Consider the following 16488-nt stretch of genomic DNA (forward strand, 5'->3'; position numbering starts at 1 on the left):
GAAGAAGTGCATATAACTGTGGTTGTATATAATGTGAACATAATATTCACACACAATTTGGCAAATCCCTTAGTATTTTATTTTATTTTATTTATTTATTGGACAGACAGAGATCACAAGTAGGCAGAGAGGCAGGCAGAGAGAGAGGAGGAAGCAGGCTCCCTGCTGAGCAGATCCCAGGATCCTGAGATCATGACCTGAGCCGAAGGCAGAGGCTTTAACCCACTGAGCCACCCAGACGCCCCTCCTTTAGTATTTTAGAACAGAGAACCCATGTGGCAAAACATAAGAACTTAGAAAGATAAGAAAGAATTCTGATTTGGAGGAACGAGTGTTACTTCTATAGGACCAAAGTGAAATATGTTATGAGGGAATTAGATATTGTGCCAAGTTCAATAATTATGGATAATGACAATAATAAGGGGCATGAGTTGGCAGACTCATCGACCAACAGATTTGTGGAGAGAAAGTAGAAGCACTGTTTGGCTGATGATTACTGAGGACTAATGAACTCAAATTTCTGGTTGAATGCTGTTTTTTTAAAAGTATTTTTTTTCTATATTGGGCTTTATCACTAATAACATCAGATATACTGGAATTTCTGTAAATGAGAAGATTATATGTGCCTATATGATCGGAGCAACAAGGGCACTGGTCTTGAAGATGTGTTTACATGATAAGCATGCTGTTTTTACTTATATTTTGTTGTTTGGGTACTGGTGTGTGTTTGGGGGTGCTTTTGAGGCTTATGGCAAAGTCAATTCCTTTCTAAGATAGCCTTTTGTTGTTAACTCAGCTGAGCCACCTGACCTGTCAATGAGGGAAGCATTCACTGCCAGCTAAATTTAACCACCAGCCTAAATCAGGATCCTAGCTTTCCAGTTTTGAGATGAACAAATTTCATTCACCACACTTGAGTTAACTAACTCCAGCCCCTTGAAAACATGATTCAAATTTCAGTTGTTACAGTATATTAACTGTGAGTCATCAAATAAAGTACAAACTTCACTCCTCTCTCTTCAGCTTTTAAGTCTTTATGGAAATAGTTGGTGCACATCAGAATCAGCGACCAATCACATCACTTCTTTCAGGGTCTGTCAATGATTGGCCACTGTGTGTGTGTTACTTAGTTCATGCACAGAAAGCAAAACTATAGCCACATGGCTTCTTTGTTTTCCTTGATAAACTCAGATGACAGTTTACAGAGATAGAAAATCAAAAGATAAAAATGCAGTAAAAACACAAAAGGTGGTAACACTGGAAATAGAGTTAGAGTCTTGTATAAACGAAATTCTAGAAAAGCTTGAGGAAGCCTCTAGAAGAATTTAGTGAGGCAAAATCATCAGTGTAAATGAGGGAAATGTTTGAGATGAAAAAGATCAAACTGTCTCAGAGGAACTGACCCTGGCCAAAAACTTCACATTTAAAGGAATTTTGGAGATATTTCATGACATTAAAAGTAGAAAGGAGAAATGCTGGAAGTTCATGAAAACTTAGATGGGGGAAGGCAGTTTTCCAAGGCATAGAAAAGATACTTGCTCCATATCAAAATGAAAAGAAGGTAATTGTGATGTTCAAATTCCTGACATGTTTTTACAGAGAAATAAAAACACATTAATTCTTAAAGTTTTCATTGTTTTACAGTGTACAACATAAATAACAGTTTTACTATTTCTTGAGAAAAATTTTAATGTTTTGACAAGCATTTTTAAAGATCATGGGATTATGCATTTTAGTTTTCCCCATTGTTAGTAAGACAGACCCTTTAGCCTGGTTCAACTTGCATAGTGCTGTATGTACTCTCCTTTTACATATAGCTGATACTTTGTAAAATGTATAAATACTGGCTAATATCCAGTTTAAATTGTATTACAGATTCAAGCTTTTGCTTCCAAATCAAATATTAATACCCAGTGTTAATGAGTTAGAGATTGGCAGATAAATATCTGGAAGAAAACCTATTAGAAATACCCTTATGTACTACAAGTACTGAAACAAATTATTATGTTTTACCTTGGAGAATACATTAAACATAATTATGTTCCTTTTTTCTTTGCCATTTCCCAACACAATTTAGTTAAATAATTTACTTTTACTTATGCAGGATTTGAAAACACTGATGATCGTTCATAAACTAGGGTAAGAAATGCATGCACTTAGTAATATTTTTCCATTTGTACTGTAACACAAGCTCCAGTGGCAAAATATAATTGAGGGATGAATACAAAAGATAGCAACTTTTGTGGCCCTCTGAATCTAGGACTTTTACTCATACCACTATTCTAATCCCATTGCTGCAGCTATTCTCTCCCTTTCTCAAATGGTAGATAATTCTATTTTTTTCTCTGTGTATGATTCTGATATGAATACTAAAACAATCACTGAAAAAATTCCAAATGGAAAAAAAAAATTAAAGAAAAACTCCTTTAAGAACACACGCCTGGATTCTGCTCATTCTTTTTCTAAATTTCGGTTTAAATAGCCAACCAAAACAAAAACAAAAACAAAAAAATAATAAATAAATAAATAAATAAATAGCCAACCAAGCAAGGTTTTTCTGATTCTACCCCTTTCTCTACAGAGGAAAGGGACTGGGACCAGAAACTTAATCCTGTTCACCAGTGCCAAGCACTGCTTTTCTTTCTCCCTAATTCCAAACCTGATTCCTACCATGGAAGTACAAAAACTTCTAGAATTATGGTTATTATTTTATAGGTAACTAAAGCAGCTTCTGCACTGCTTATGTAATTGTTCCTGATCTTTGAGCCCAGTCTTACTAAAAAGCATATGAGCGGTGATAGAAGCCATTCAGGGAGTCTTCATCTTGCTTCTTGGATCATCATAGGCTTTGCCAGGAACTATGTTGAAATTTTAAGATATTTATGAGTTTATAGCAATAAAAGAAAACAACTCCATACATATATTCATTAGAATGTGATCAAGCTCCCTGTTTGTGTAGAACCTTTGATCTTACTCGTACTTAGGTGTACGTGAAATGTCACCTTATGACCTGATCCAGTTCTATCCTGCTCAGATAGGGCTTTCACATAAAATCCAGAACACCTAGTTAAATTTGAATTTCAGATAAGCAACAAAATATTGTAAGGATAAATATGTCTTATGAAACATTAAAGATATACTTCTACTGTGGCTTTGGGTTTGTTTTTACCAAGCCCTAGATTGTTTAAGTAAAACAGACTCAGACTTTCTGTTATCAACTATTGTGACCAGCCTGCTCATTTGAAAACACAAAAGTACAAACTGTGGTGAATTTCAGATGAAATAAATGTACAGGAGCTCTTTCTCTGTAAGTGTATGTATGTGTATAATATATTTTATGTAAGAATTCAATTGTAAATTTTCTTTAAAGCGATGGACATTTCAGGTGATTTCTATATGCACATTCTATTAGAAGGTGTATGAAAAATATTTGTTAGCAAAGGAGATAGGATCAAGGTAATAGCAATGAGGAGGAAGTGGCATTTCTCTGAGTATATCATTTTGTATGGCTTGGAATCTTAGAACCACAGTAATGTATCTTATAATTCTATCTTTCCAAATAAACAAACAAAACCAATCAGGATATGGGGGGAATAAAAACAGAACATGAATACTAAAAAATAAACCTAATTAAATTAAAAAGTAAAAACAAAACCATATTGAAGTAGGTGGGGAAGAAAATAAATATTTACTTTGGAAAACAGTAGCTTGACTGGAAACCTAAATACAAAAAGAACTGAACATAAATGCTGTAATCTAGTTAGTAATTATGTTTCTTACGAATAGATGGATAAGTAGGTAGACAGGAAGACAGATAGATAAAGAAGTATAGATGTGTGCTTATGCATAGATTAGTATACATGCCTTCATTTCCTGGCTATGTCCACTGAAAGGACAGAAGCAATAACATCCCAGTAATGAGCATACCTAGCTCCCAGATTTTGGTTTTAAGCATGACTCTCCAATAAAAGGAACGGCGATTTTTTAAGAACTAGTTGATTCCAGGTCTCAGGCAGAGATACTATAATGTGATCTTAGAATATGTTGGCCAGAAAGTATGGAAAATCTTAGTAAAAATGGATACCTGTTGATAGGAGACAACCACGAGGAGCTCCTCATGATCAAAGCTGGAACAATTTGAACAGTAAACACATTATGATAGAATTTGATTTTAGCCCATAAAAATGAATATCATGAGTGTATTCATAAAATATCAATATATATTTATTTATAATGACGTAAGTAATCAAGTATGTAAGTGATTTGGGTGTTTCAGCCAACCAATTAAGTTTTCCTTGTTTTTGTCCTTTAGAGCTAATCTTTGTTGATTATTTTAGTCACATCTGATGGAATAGTGTAGGTATCTTAGAGATAACACTCTGTATCCAGTGTGGAATATTTGGTTTTTAATATATCCCTGAACTGTGTAGTCATATTTTCTTTAACATGGACCGTTATCATAGGCATACACATACCAATAGGTAATTCCAAAAGCAAATTATCTATTGTCGTTTAATCAATGAGACATGTGGCATTTCTATTTCCAGAAGTGTCCGATATGATTCTATAACAAATAAATATAACTCAAGAAGAGTTGTAGGGTGCCTGGGTGGCTCAGTGGGTTAAGACTCTGCCATCGGCTGAGTCCCGCATTGGGCTCTCAGCTTGGCAGGGAGCCTGCTTCCTCCTCTCTCTCTCTGCCTACTTGTGATCTCTCTCTATCAAGTAAATAAAATCTTTACAAAAAAAAAAGAGTTGTATTTTGTGTGATGCTTGATGCTTGATTTAATATTGCTTCCAAAGGACACTCCATGTAATTCAAGAAGTTGCCACTAGATGGGGAGGAGCTATATGGGCATAAAGGCCTGGTAAACACATTATCTTGAGTTCTCTTTAATGAAACTTAAAATACTATCAAAGCAGTTTTCAACAAAAAATAAAATCAATCCTGTAATAATGAGATTTAGGAAATATTATCATTTAAAGCTAAAATTTAAAAAAACAAGTTCTTAAAATAGCTTGATCTGTATTATAACTGTTACATTCATGTACGTAGGCTGTAAACATCAAAATAGGTAAAAATCATATGCTATGATTTTTTAAAATTATTTTTCAGAGTCAAAAGAAATTTGAGACATTTTTAGGTTTACTCTAGGTATTTTGGGTTTCAACAAATACTTGAAATCTCTGTTGTAACTTGGGGCTCTGTTTTTGGAAAATTCCATGCCCCTTCGGTTATTTGAGAATTATAAGTTTTCATACTTCTGGCCTTGTTATGTTTTTGTTGCATTTTCGATCTTAAATGATTTTGCTGGCTTCACTTCTGAGCTTCTTAAAAGCTTTGTGACAGATTGTGTGTTGTCATCAACACCTTGTCTTCCATTTTTCCATAATAATAGTTATAAATGGGCCACAATATTGACCAAATTAGACAGTTTTTCAGCTTCTCATGCTTTAGGTGTGGACTTTTTACTAAGTTTTGACCAGAAGAAATGAACAGAAGTGCTTTTTATTTATTTATTTATTTATTTATTTATTTTTGTTTATTTTCAGCCTAACAGTGTTCATTGTTTTTGCACCACACCCAGTGCTCCATGCAGTACGTGCCCTCCCTATTACCCACCACCTGGTTCCTCAACCTTCCACCCACCCCACCCCTTCAAAACCCACTGGTTGTTTTTCAGAGTCTATAGTCTTTCATGGTTCATCTCCCCTTCCAGTTTCCCTCAACTTCCTCTCCTCTCCATCTCTCCATGTCCACCGTGTTCTTTGTTATGCTCCGCAAATAAGTGAGAACAGAAGTGCTTTCAGCCATCATCAGGTCTCCTTAAAAGGAATAAGCATGTGCTTCTTAATCCCTTTCTCCCTTCTTCTTGGTTGTCAGGTGATTAAAAAAAAAAAAAAAGAGTAGCTTGTTTGGATCTGGACATGGAGGTCTTACACTGAGGATGACAATGCTGCCCTAATATGTCTGGGTCATTTACTGCTGCACTCTAACATTAGAAATATCACTATAATGGGGCGCCTGCATGGCTCAGTGGGTTAAGCATCCAACTCTTGATTTTAACTCCGATCATGACCTCAGGGTCATGAGACTGAACCCTACATTGGGCTCTGCTTCTCTCTCTCCAAAAAAAAAAAAAAAAAAAAACTATTTAAAATAAAATAACTAATACTATAGCATTAGAAATAAACTATTTAATTGAAGTGACTAGTATATATCATCCATTTAAAGCAGCTTAACTAGTACACTAATATATGTACCAAATATTTAACTATGACTAACTCAGTACTTGAGTAAAATTTCATGTGCATACATTGTGGGAATACATAGGATCTGAGTTACAAAGAGGAAGTTATTTTTCTTTCTATACCATCTTTTCTTATTCTTGCTCATGGTCTGAAAATGATATAATTGATCAATTGATTTAACATTGCCAGTTGTATAGTAATTGCCATTTAAGATAGCTTCTGGGCATTTAACAATTCCCTTTTCTTCCCTTGACAAACATGCATGGTGCCACACATCCATATTAATGTGATCCATCCCCAAGTTACAACAAGATGAGAAGAATGACCCAGCAGAGAACTTCTGCCACAACTTCTGTCAGTATGGTTTCTGGTAATATAAATTTTGAATGAAGATCTGAACGCAGGTTTGAAGCTTGGTTTGTACAATATTTCATTGGGATAGTGAACTAAATGTGTCATCTTTCACCAAGTTTCTTGGTTTCAGTGACTTGTAACCAAATAAAAATTAATATTTTCAAGACTTAATTCTATGCTGCATGGTGCTTCAGGAATCCTAGCTCTTTGCAAAATGTGTGTTTTCTGTAAGATGGTGGTCAACCTCTAAGTACTCTCAGACCCCATCTCCTAAGAGGAAACAAAGGCTGTCCAACAAGTATCCAACTATGTTTACCTTCTGCTGCATTCCTTCATCACCAAGGGGATTACTACTATTGTCATTATTCTTTCTTTGTCCCTCTTTGCTCCCCTTTTAGGGGTCTTTATTCTAGTTATCTCACAAGGTTAAAAAAAAAAATCGGCACTGAGGTTTCATTGAAAAATAGTATGAAAGAATAAATATTTTTAACTTTCAGAATAATAGTTTCATGACATGAAATAGAGGATGTTTTTAATGTTAGGCTATACATCACTATGTGTAAGAGAATACATATGAAGAAACATAAACAAACCCAAATATATTCACCTATGTCAATAAAAAAAGGAAATCAGATATCTGGCATATAAATGGGACTAGTTTAAACATCATTCTTACAACAAAAAGTTGAGGAAACTATTTGGTGACTTTATATGTAATTTTTCTTTCAATTATGGAACCACCCAAGAAATTATCACTTCCTTCAATTATAATGAACACTGCATCATTATAAGATCAGCCTATATGAAAAGGAGTGTGATGCAAAAGGATTCCAAAGCCATAAGCTCTAATGAACTGCATCAGCCATGGATATCTTGTGCTATATTGTGTAGGACTGGGCTTGTTTTTTTTTTTTTTTTTCCCCAGAGTGTCTAATGTTTCATGCACAAAATGTGTTAATTTTTTCATTTAGCTGCTACTTTAATTTTAACTTTTAATAATGTTTATCAATCTTTTATTTTTTGTGGTGTGGGGAGCAAATCAATGAAGTAGCAGCAAATATGTATATTTTTATTCCGTGATTCAATATTTCAATTACATGATTCAATTCCATGTCAATAGTGGTATAGTTGAGCAGAATAGTAACTACATTCGAATTGGTCACTGGACTACTGGGTTCTCAGTATGTATAAATTAATAAAAACAACTATTAGTCTAGTATTGTTATAGTTTATATAAATTATTTCATCTAATCTTTATAATCCTGAAGTAAGTTTTTTAAAGATTTTTTAAAAATTTATTTGTCAGAAAGAAAGAGAAAGAGAGAAAGCATGACAGGCAGAGGAAGAAGCAGGTCCCTGCTGAGCTAGGAGCCAGATACAGGACTCAGTCTCAGGACTCTGGGATTATGACCTGGGCTGAAGGCAGACGCTTAACCAACTAAGCCGCCCAGGCATCCCTAAGCCTGAAGTAATATTATTATAACTATTTAAAAGCAGAGGAAAGGGGCACCTGGGTGGCTCAGTGGGTTAGTCCTCTGCCTTCTGCTTAGGTCTCAGGGTCCTGGGGTCGGGCTGTCTGCTCGGCCTGGAGCCTGCCTCCCCCTCTCTCTGCCTGCCTCTCTGCCTACTTGTGATCTCTCTCTGTCAAATAAATAAATAAAATAATTTTTAAAAAGGCAGAGGAAACTTTAATATAAGAGAAAACTAAAATTTAGAAAGTTTGAGTAACTTAACTAGAGCCACACAATTAGGAAATGTCTGAAAGAGGACTTGAAGTCAAGTTTTTCTTGCTTCATGACTGTTGGCTTATATGAAATAACCCACAGAATGTCAACCAGAGGGGTATGTTTCTCTCTCTTCCATGCCAAGTTCAGAAGAACAATTACTGTCTATTATTTATCCAGGACACATTTAAACATTTTATCTGTTCAATCTATATCTGTTAAATAAAATGTATGTATGTAACTTGAATGCATAGATGAATAAATGAATATATTTGGGCTTAAATCAGAATGGGTCATTCTTTTCAGGTTATGAAACTATTTTTTTTTTAAGATTTTATTTATTTATTTGACAGAGAGAGAGATCACAAGTAGGCAGAGAGGCAGGCAGAGAGAGAGAGGGGGAAGTAGGCTCCCGGCCGAGCAGACAGCCCGATGCGGGGCTTGACCCCAGGACCCTGAGATCATGACCTAAGCAGAAGGTAGAGGACTAACCCACTGAGCTACCCAGGTGCCCCGACATTTTCCACTACAGTAACTATAATAAGATTTGCCAAACTCCCTAATTAAGTTAATATTTACATCTAGATTCTGAGAGTTAACAAGACTGTAGAACTCTCAATTTTTCCTATACAAATTCTATGGTGTGTAAAATTTAAACATGCTGATAATTTTTAAATTTCTTTCAATTACAAAGAACGAAAGACATGTTATAAATTCAATACAAGGATCAATTCAAGATTATTTCATGGAATTGGTACAGATAAAATGCTTGTTCTAATACAATAAAAATACATTTCCAGCTACTATAATAAGATGATGTGAAGTAATGGGGAGAATATTTTATATTTATGGAAGCCACACTTTCTTGCAAAAACTTCAGATGATTTAGATAAGCACCCCAAATTTATGAAGTTGTGCACTTTTTTAATGATTAAAAACATTTCTTAGCTAAAACGGTCTTTTTCAAATTGATCTTACTTGCTGCCAAGATTCTCACTTGCTTGGGATTATATATAAAAAGTAATTATTAAATTGCACCAGATAAATATTACAGGCTTTATATTTTAGCTTCATGAATATTATAAAAATGTCACTATAGTGTCCTTTACTCACATACCTTAATAAATAGTTAGCAGATGCACAGCCACCAGCCCTAGAGAATTTTGCTAGAGGCGATTATGGTATGTTTTGGACACTATCTCTCATGCTGTTGCTCCCCACAGAGGTGCTTTGATTATGACCAAACTCTTATCAGGATGAAAAGGCTCTCTCCGTGGTTTCTGTACTGCTCAGTGTCAATTATGATGGAGATAATTTGCTTTCCCGTTGTATCAAGCATGAAATGGGCATCCTGACCATTCATCTCCCTTTCTCTAGTGACCAGCTCTATTAGGTCAGTCCAGGGCTGTAACAACTTTTGTCTTCCCCTGTGAGTAAAGTGAAACAGCCAGGAATTTTCATGCCAATCATGGTTAGGTTACTACTTACTTCTATTTATGTCTGCACCAAGCAGGGATACAGTTCAATATTTATCCAAATCCAGATTATACTCTTGTCCTGCTATAAAATCTTTTCTCATACATAGCAAATCTTGGAGGAAATATGTAGAATTGAGTAGTGTTTTAACTGAGGATATATGACATCTCTTTAATGTAGACAGGTTTTGTGTATGGGTACTTAAAACCTTCCCCAGAAATCCTAGGGGCATTATAAGTGAGTTGAGATGTAAGATGGCTTTCATATTTTTCCTCTTGGTTTATAAACTCCTGCTCTCATGGAAACTGGCTGGCCCTTCATGAACAGGCTTCGGGGAGAAATGAAAAATTTTAACTGTGTCATAATCTCTTATCTCTGAGGAGAGTATGAGCAAAATTTCAGTTTCTTTTGTGCTTTCAGGAGTTGCTGGGGCCTTTGTGGAAGTGAAGGGTTGGTTGAAGGCATTTATGCATGAAAGGACTGATTTCTCACACTTTCCCACGTATCTTACTCACCCCCCATCTTAAATTCATTTTCCAAGTGATTAGAAATATGTCCTTCTTCTTATTTGATGAATGCCTCTAAGTACTTATTTGATATCTACCAAGGGGGGATCAAGGGTGGAGGAATAGGCTTTTTCTAATAGTTGTACAAACTGTAGAGTATTTTAAAAAATCAACCTCTCTGCCTAGGTTATCACTGTATTTCAAGTATATGCAGTAATACCTGGTTACAATGGGCACTGTATGTTAAAATGATGAATTAATGGAATCAGACTTAAGAGAAGGTATTACATGATTCAAATATTTATTAGTATCTTATTGTGGTAACAATAATAATTTCATTATATTCTAAAGAGACCCATGCCAGGTGGAGCATTGAAAGCCATGAGATCTGCCCCACTATGCAGTTTTGAGCACTAGTTATACATCTTTTCTCTAACTACCTCCTTGCCCCCAATCTTACTTATCAATCTCTCCTCTGTTGGTAAAGGCTTTACTTAGGTCTGTTACCACTCTTCACTCCAGATTAGATGAGTTGCACACTCATATTTCTTGGCCAAGTCTCTCCCACCCCAGTTCTCTCATCTATTTCATCTCATTCTCTAGTTTATTTATTTTTTAGTCATCTATTTAATCTACCTGTCATCTGTTTATAGCTAGAGAGGAAGCATATGATAAAAGTAAAGAGCAGATGTCCTGGAGCCTAATAGCTGCTGGTTCAATTTCTAGCTCTGCCATTTACTATTTTTTTGGAGTTTGGTGACATCTTTGTGCCTCAGTTTTCTTTCGGGCAAAATGGACATAACAATAGTATGTAGTAACTAAATGAATTAATATACACAAGTTCCTTAGAATAGGGTATAAAACTGCAAGTTGATAACGTTAGCTACAACTATTTCCAGTTATTTGATATCATTCTTTGTAAATTGGTTTTCTAATTTAATTTGAGAGATTTGGGAAGAATGGTGGAAACTCTAAATACTGCTCTATCATTTCATAGAGATGATAATAAAAGTCATAGTAATATTAAATATATGTGTTAGAACCTGTTTGAAATTCTATACTTTATATGGTTTGCCATTTATCCTCCAAAATGCTGTATGAGTTCGATACTATTATTTACATTTCACTAAAAAAGCTAATGTTTATATAACCAAGTTCATGTGGTACCTGAAATTAGAGCTCAGATTTGTCTTACTAAAAGTGTATGCACTTAAACATCTTAATATATTCTCAATATACTATATTGTTATGATAAATAATGAATAATAATTTGTTAGGGATATCTTAAAGATCATTTCGCTATTACAAGGTAGAGTGGGAATAACCTGAGTTTTTTAAACATTAAAATTCTATTGTCATATCCCAATTTCATGTACACTGCAGGTCAAGATATATACCATCTTCAAAATATAAAGACACAGATAAATTTTCTATATGAAGTTAAATATGGTTTTTTTTAATTATTTGATACTATAGCTATGATCCAACTCTATTGTTTTAATCAGCATATTACCCATATTTACATGGTCGTCTCTATACCTACTTATCTATCTCTATCTTTTCTCTTTACATAGTTGAGTATTAGTATGGCCCATACATCAATATTTAAAAAAATAACTTCCTCTCCTTTATTTGTTTTTGCAATTTTGCTTTTGTAATCTGCTTGCAAAATATGCATAATCAATAGTATATATACAGAGAAGTTTTTTCCCTAAAGTGTGTGCTACGAATAATATCCAAATAAATCTCAGTAACTTTTCAGATTCACAAAGAACATTACCATGCTGCAGACTTTGAGAATCACTCCAAAAAAACCCCCATATATATATATACATATGTATCTCCCCCTTATTTTCAATACTTCTTAAACTTAAGACTGTTTCAGAGTTTCATGATTGGTAACCTATGGAACCTTAGGGAATTTGGGTTCACATATTTGTTACCGGGGGCATACTGTCATCATGAATTTACTCGGCTATTATTGATTTGTTAAGCCCCTGAAGTTGGTTAAAATTGTAACTTTGAGCTTTAATGATATAATTACAGTCTTAGGGTTTTGTTGTTGTTGTTGTTTTTCCCTTTGGCATATGAAAATATAATAACGATAGAGACATTTGGACCAGGTAAAAACTATCACAGAAGGATCATAGTTCTCAGGGTATAAAACTACATATCATTAAAGCACAGGTGAAAATTATGTTAATGTAACAGCATGAATTATTGATACTTTGTCTACTCTAAAACAGTTACTGTTTCAAATTTATAAACAGAATAGGAGCATTTTAAGGTAAAATCAATGTCTTCTTGAAGCTCAGTTTATGAAAGATATTACATATTAATTAATGAGATTTTAGTTACAACTATCAGGCACCGAATTTCTTTATTTCATTGATAATTTATAAATTCACCAGAAGTTTTTTATAGCAATGTTCTGAGACTACTAAGACTTTTTGTTGAAGACTTTATAGTGATCTCTCTAGGGTTGTTTCTTAGCAAGGAGAATGCATATTTTTCTTAAAACCAACTACCTTTTATGGCCACCTGACCAATAACTAGTGTCAGATCTCAGCATGCTTCAGGATTACAAGTATAAATTTTGACTCAGGGGGATAAGACATAACCTCCAAAATAATTGTAAGTATGATCATACTTAGTTTGGTGGCTTTAAATATAAAAATATCATCTATAAGCATATTATTTTCAAATTTTTATTTTCATCCTGTGCACCTCTCCTCAGATCCAACTGTGTTCTCCACTTGGATGTACATTAAATTCCTCAAACTTAACATGTCTAGAATAGAACTCCTCATTTCATCTACCAAACTTGTTTCTCTGGCAATTTTTCTCATCTCAGCATATGGAAACTTATTTCTTCCAGTTGGCAAGGAGGTGGGAAATCCCACTGTATCCATCTATTTTATACTTCTTCATTAATCTATTAGCATACCCTTACTATATAACCTTCAAAATAAATCCAGAATCACAACACTTAGCATTATTAACATTCTTACAATTTTACAAGTTGGTGTCATTTATTGCCTGAATTGCTGGAGAATTCTGCTCACATTTCTCACTGCTTTTAGCGTTTTTCCCTTTCAGGCTATTCCTCACTATAGGCAGACAAATTCTTTAAAAATTTAAAATGGATTATGTCTTTCTTAGTTTGAAATCATTCATTGTTTTCATCTCACTTAAAGTAAAAGACTAAGACCTTGGTATGGCTATAATACTTAACACAATATGCCCTTTCATCACCATAACCCTTGCTTCCCCAGGGTTGTTAAACTAGCAAAAACAATACAAAATGACAAGGAAAATAGACTCTCAGTTGAATCTGAGTTCAGATAAATAAGAATTTAAATATATATATATGTATGAATATATACATACATGTTCTATGTAGTATTTGGGATATACTAATACTAAAAAGTTTTCATTTAACTAAAATTCAAAATTCACTGGATGGTTTTCACTTATTTGGCAAAACTACTTTTCATGATTCTCCCTGCAAAACACATTTATCTGACTTTACCTTTTAATATTCTCTCCTTTGAGGGCACCTGAGTGTCTCAGTCAGTTAAGCATCTACCTTCAGCTCAAGTTGTGATCTCAAGGTGCGACAACAGGCTCCCTGCCCAGTGGGGAGTTTGCTTCTCCCTCTCGCTCTACCCCTCCTCTCCACTTATGCTCTCTCTGTCTCTCTCTTTTTCTCTCTCAAATAAATAAATAAAATCTTAAAAAAAATTCTCTCCTTTGATCATGTTACTACTTTACTAAAGCCACAATGACTTGATGGAATTATTTATCCATAATCTGTGGATTTTGTGGAATCAAATAATATTGAGCAGGATTCTCAGAAAAATTCAGAAAATTAGGGTTTGGGATAACTTGATTTAGGCTTTAGTGAATTTAGACTTTCTAAATGAAGAAAGATATTTAGCCTCACAAAGCAGTTTTTTCTAACATCGCTAAGAGAGCACTTTCTGCTTAAGGACTGCAATCACCAAATGGCTGCAAGCCCACAACTCAGGTTGAGTAGGTATGGACCAGCTTGTTCCTGCTCCAAACAAGATACATGGAAGCAAGAGCATGAAGATAATATATAGCAGAATTTATGATTTGAGACATGGGAAGAACAATCTACTTCTATTCCAAATATTCTCATTTCTCTTAAATTTTTCAATATTGGTTAAAATGACTGTAGGAGAGATTATCAGAACATTGAAATTTGTTAATAGTAGATGCAGAGACAATAAATCAACATGGGCACTAGCTTTAGTTTGGGTATCATGGGATGAGGATGGAATTGATAACTATTTGGTACCAAATTTTGAAGTAAATGTATTACTCAACCTAATCTAAAACTATGTTGTGTAATAGAGTTTTTCATATTTCAGTGGCATACAAAAGCCCAATTCCTTGCTTTGAAATAAGACCAACTTCAAAAGGCTGAATTATGCATAGAGTATGATATCAAGATAAATCTGAGACTTAAAATCATATCCTGCTTGGTTTCATCCATTTCCTCGTCCTACTTTCTACACTTCCCGAAAAAATTCCTTGATAAATCACTTACCCTGAGCTTTAACTCATAGTCAGTTCTGGAGGACCAGATCCAAGAAGCACCACTTGACTTCTCCCAGAAGGGATGGCACACCACTTTTGATTTGAGCTATATGTCTACTTGCATTTATTGGGCATACATAGCCCCAGTATTTATATTAAATTGAATCTTTTATTGCAGTTGGAAAATGTTTTTATTTTCCAACCTGCTAGGTTATAGATTTTCTGAGATTTCTACATTTTCTCTCAATTCTGTTTGCAAACTGGCCATTTTCCCACAGTGCTTGCTCCTATTTATTTATTTATTTATTTAATCAAATGCAGTAGGAGCTAGCCTTCAACATTCTTCCTGGTAATCCTCTTCCTCAATGGTGCCACAAGACCATTAGGTATATTTCTTGTTTTCCAATTTGTTGCACCTGATAGCTGCTACAAATGTTTGGCCATTATATAACAGAAGTCTCAATTTCTTCAGTTTATAAGTTTTTTATCATTTTATTTTATTTTTTATCATGATAAGTGTACTCTTTAATCCTCATCCCCTATTTCACCCATCCCCCTAGCAACCTCCCCTCTATCCCCTTGTGTCAGGAGACGTATCTAGAAAAATGTTGTTACAGTTTATGCCAGAGAGATTACTGCTTCTACTCTTGTCAAGGATTTTTATGGTTTCAGGTGTCATATTGAGGCCTTTATTCGTTTTTGAATTTATTTTTGTTTATGGTATAATAAAGCAGTCCAGTTGCATTCTTTTGCATGTGGCTGGTCCAGTTTTCCCAGCACCATTTGTTGAGACTTTTTTCAAATTGCATATTCATTCCTCCTTTGTTGAAGATTAGTTGACCATACAATTGTGGCTTTATTTCTGGGTTTTCTGTTCCATTCCATTGATATGTGCCTATGTTTATGCCAGTGCCATACTGTTCTAATTACTACCACTTTGTAATATAACATGAAATCTGGAATAGTGATATCACTAGTTTTGTTCTTCTCCCCCCCCACACTTTTTAAAAAATTATTTTATTTATGAGCTGTTTGGGTGGCTCAGACAGTTAAACATCTGCCTTTTGGCTCAGGTGATGATCTCAGAGTCCTGGGATGGAGTCCTGCAGTGACCTCCCTGCTCAGGAGTGGCTCTGTTTCTACCTCTCCTTCATCCCCTCCCCCAACCCGTGTGTGTGTGTGTGTGTGTGTGTGTGTGTGTGTGTGCTTGCTTGCTCTCTCTCTCTAAAATAAATAAATAAAATCCTTAAAACAAAATATTTTATTTATTTATTTGAGAGAGAACAGTCTTAAGCGTGGGGAGGGACAGAGGGATAGTCCCTAAAGAGGGGCTCAATATCACAACCGTGAGATCATGACTTGAGCAAGAATCAAGAGTCAGACACTTAACAGACTGAGCCACCTAAGTGTCCTCTTTTTTTTTTTTTAAGAGATTTTATAATCTAATTTATAAGCACCATTGGATATAAGAAATAGTACAAATTCACACAGTGAAATGTAAAGAGTTTTCTGAATTACGGACATATAACCAGAGATACAGACACAGACAAATCGTTAACATTGAAGTCAAAAGTAGTACTTATAGCTTATATATTATCTTTAGGCAAATG

This window comes from Meles meles, chromosome 4 (assembly GCF_922984935.1).
Source record: "Meles meles chromosome 4, mMelMel3.1 paternal haplotype, whole genome shotgun sequence".
NCBI lineage: Eukaryota > Metazoa > Chordata > Mammalia > Carnivora > Mustelidae > Meles > Meles meles.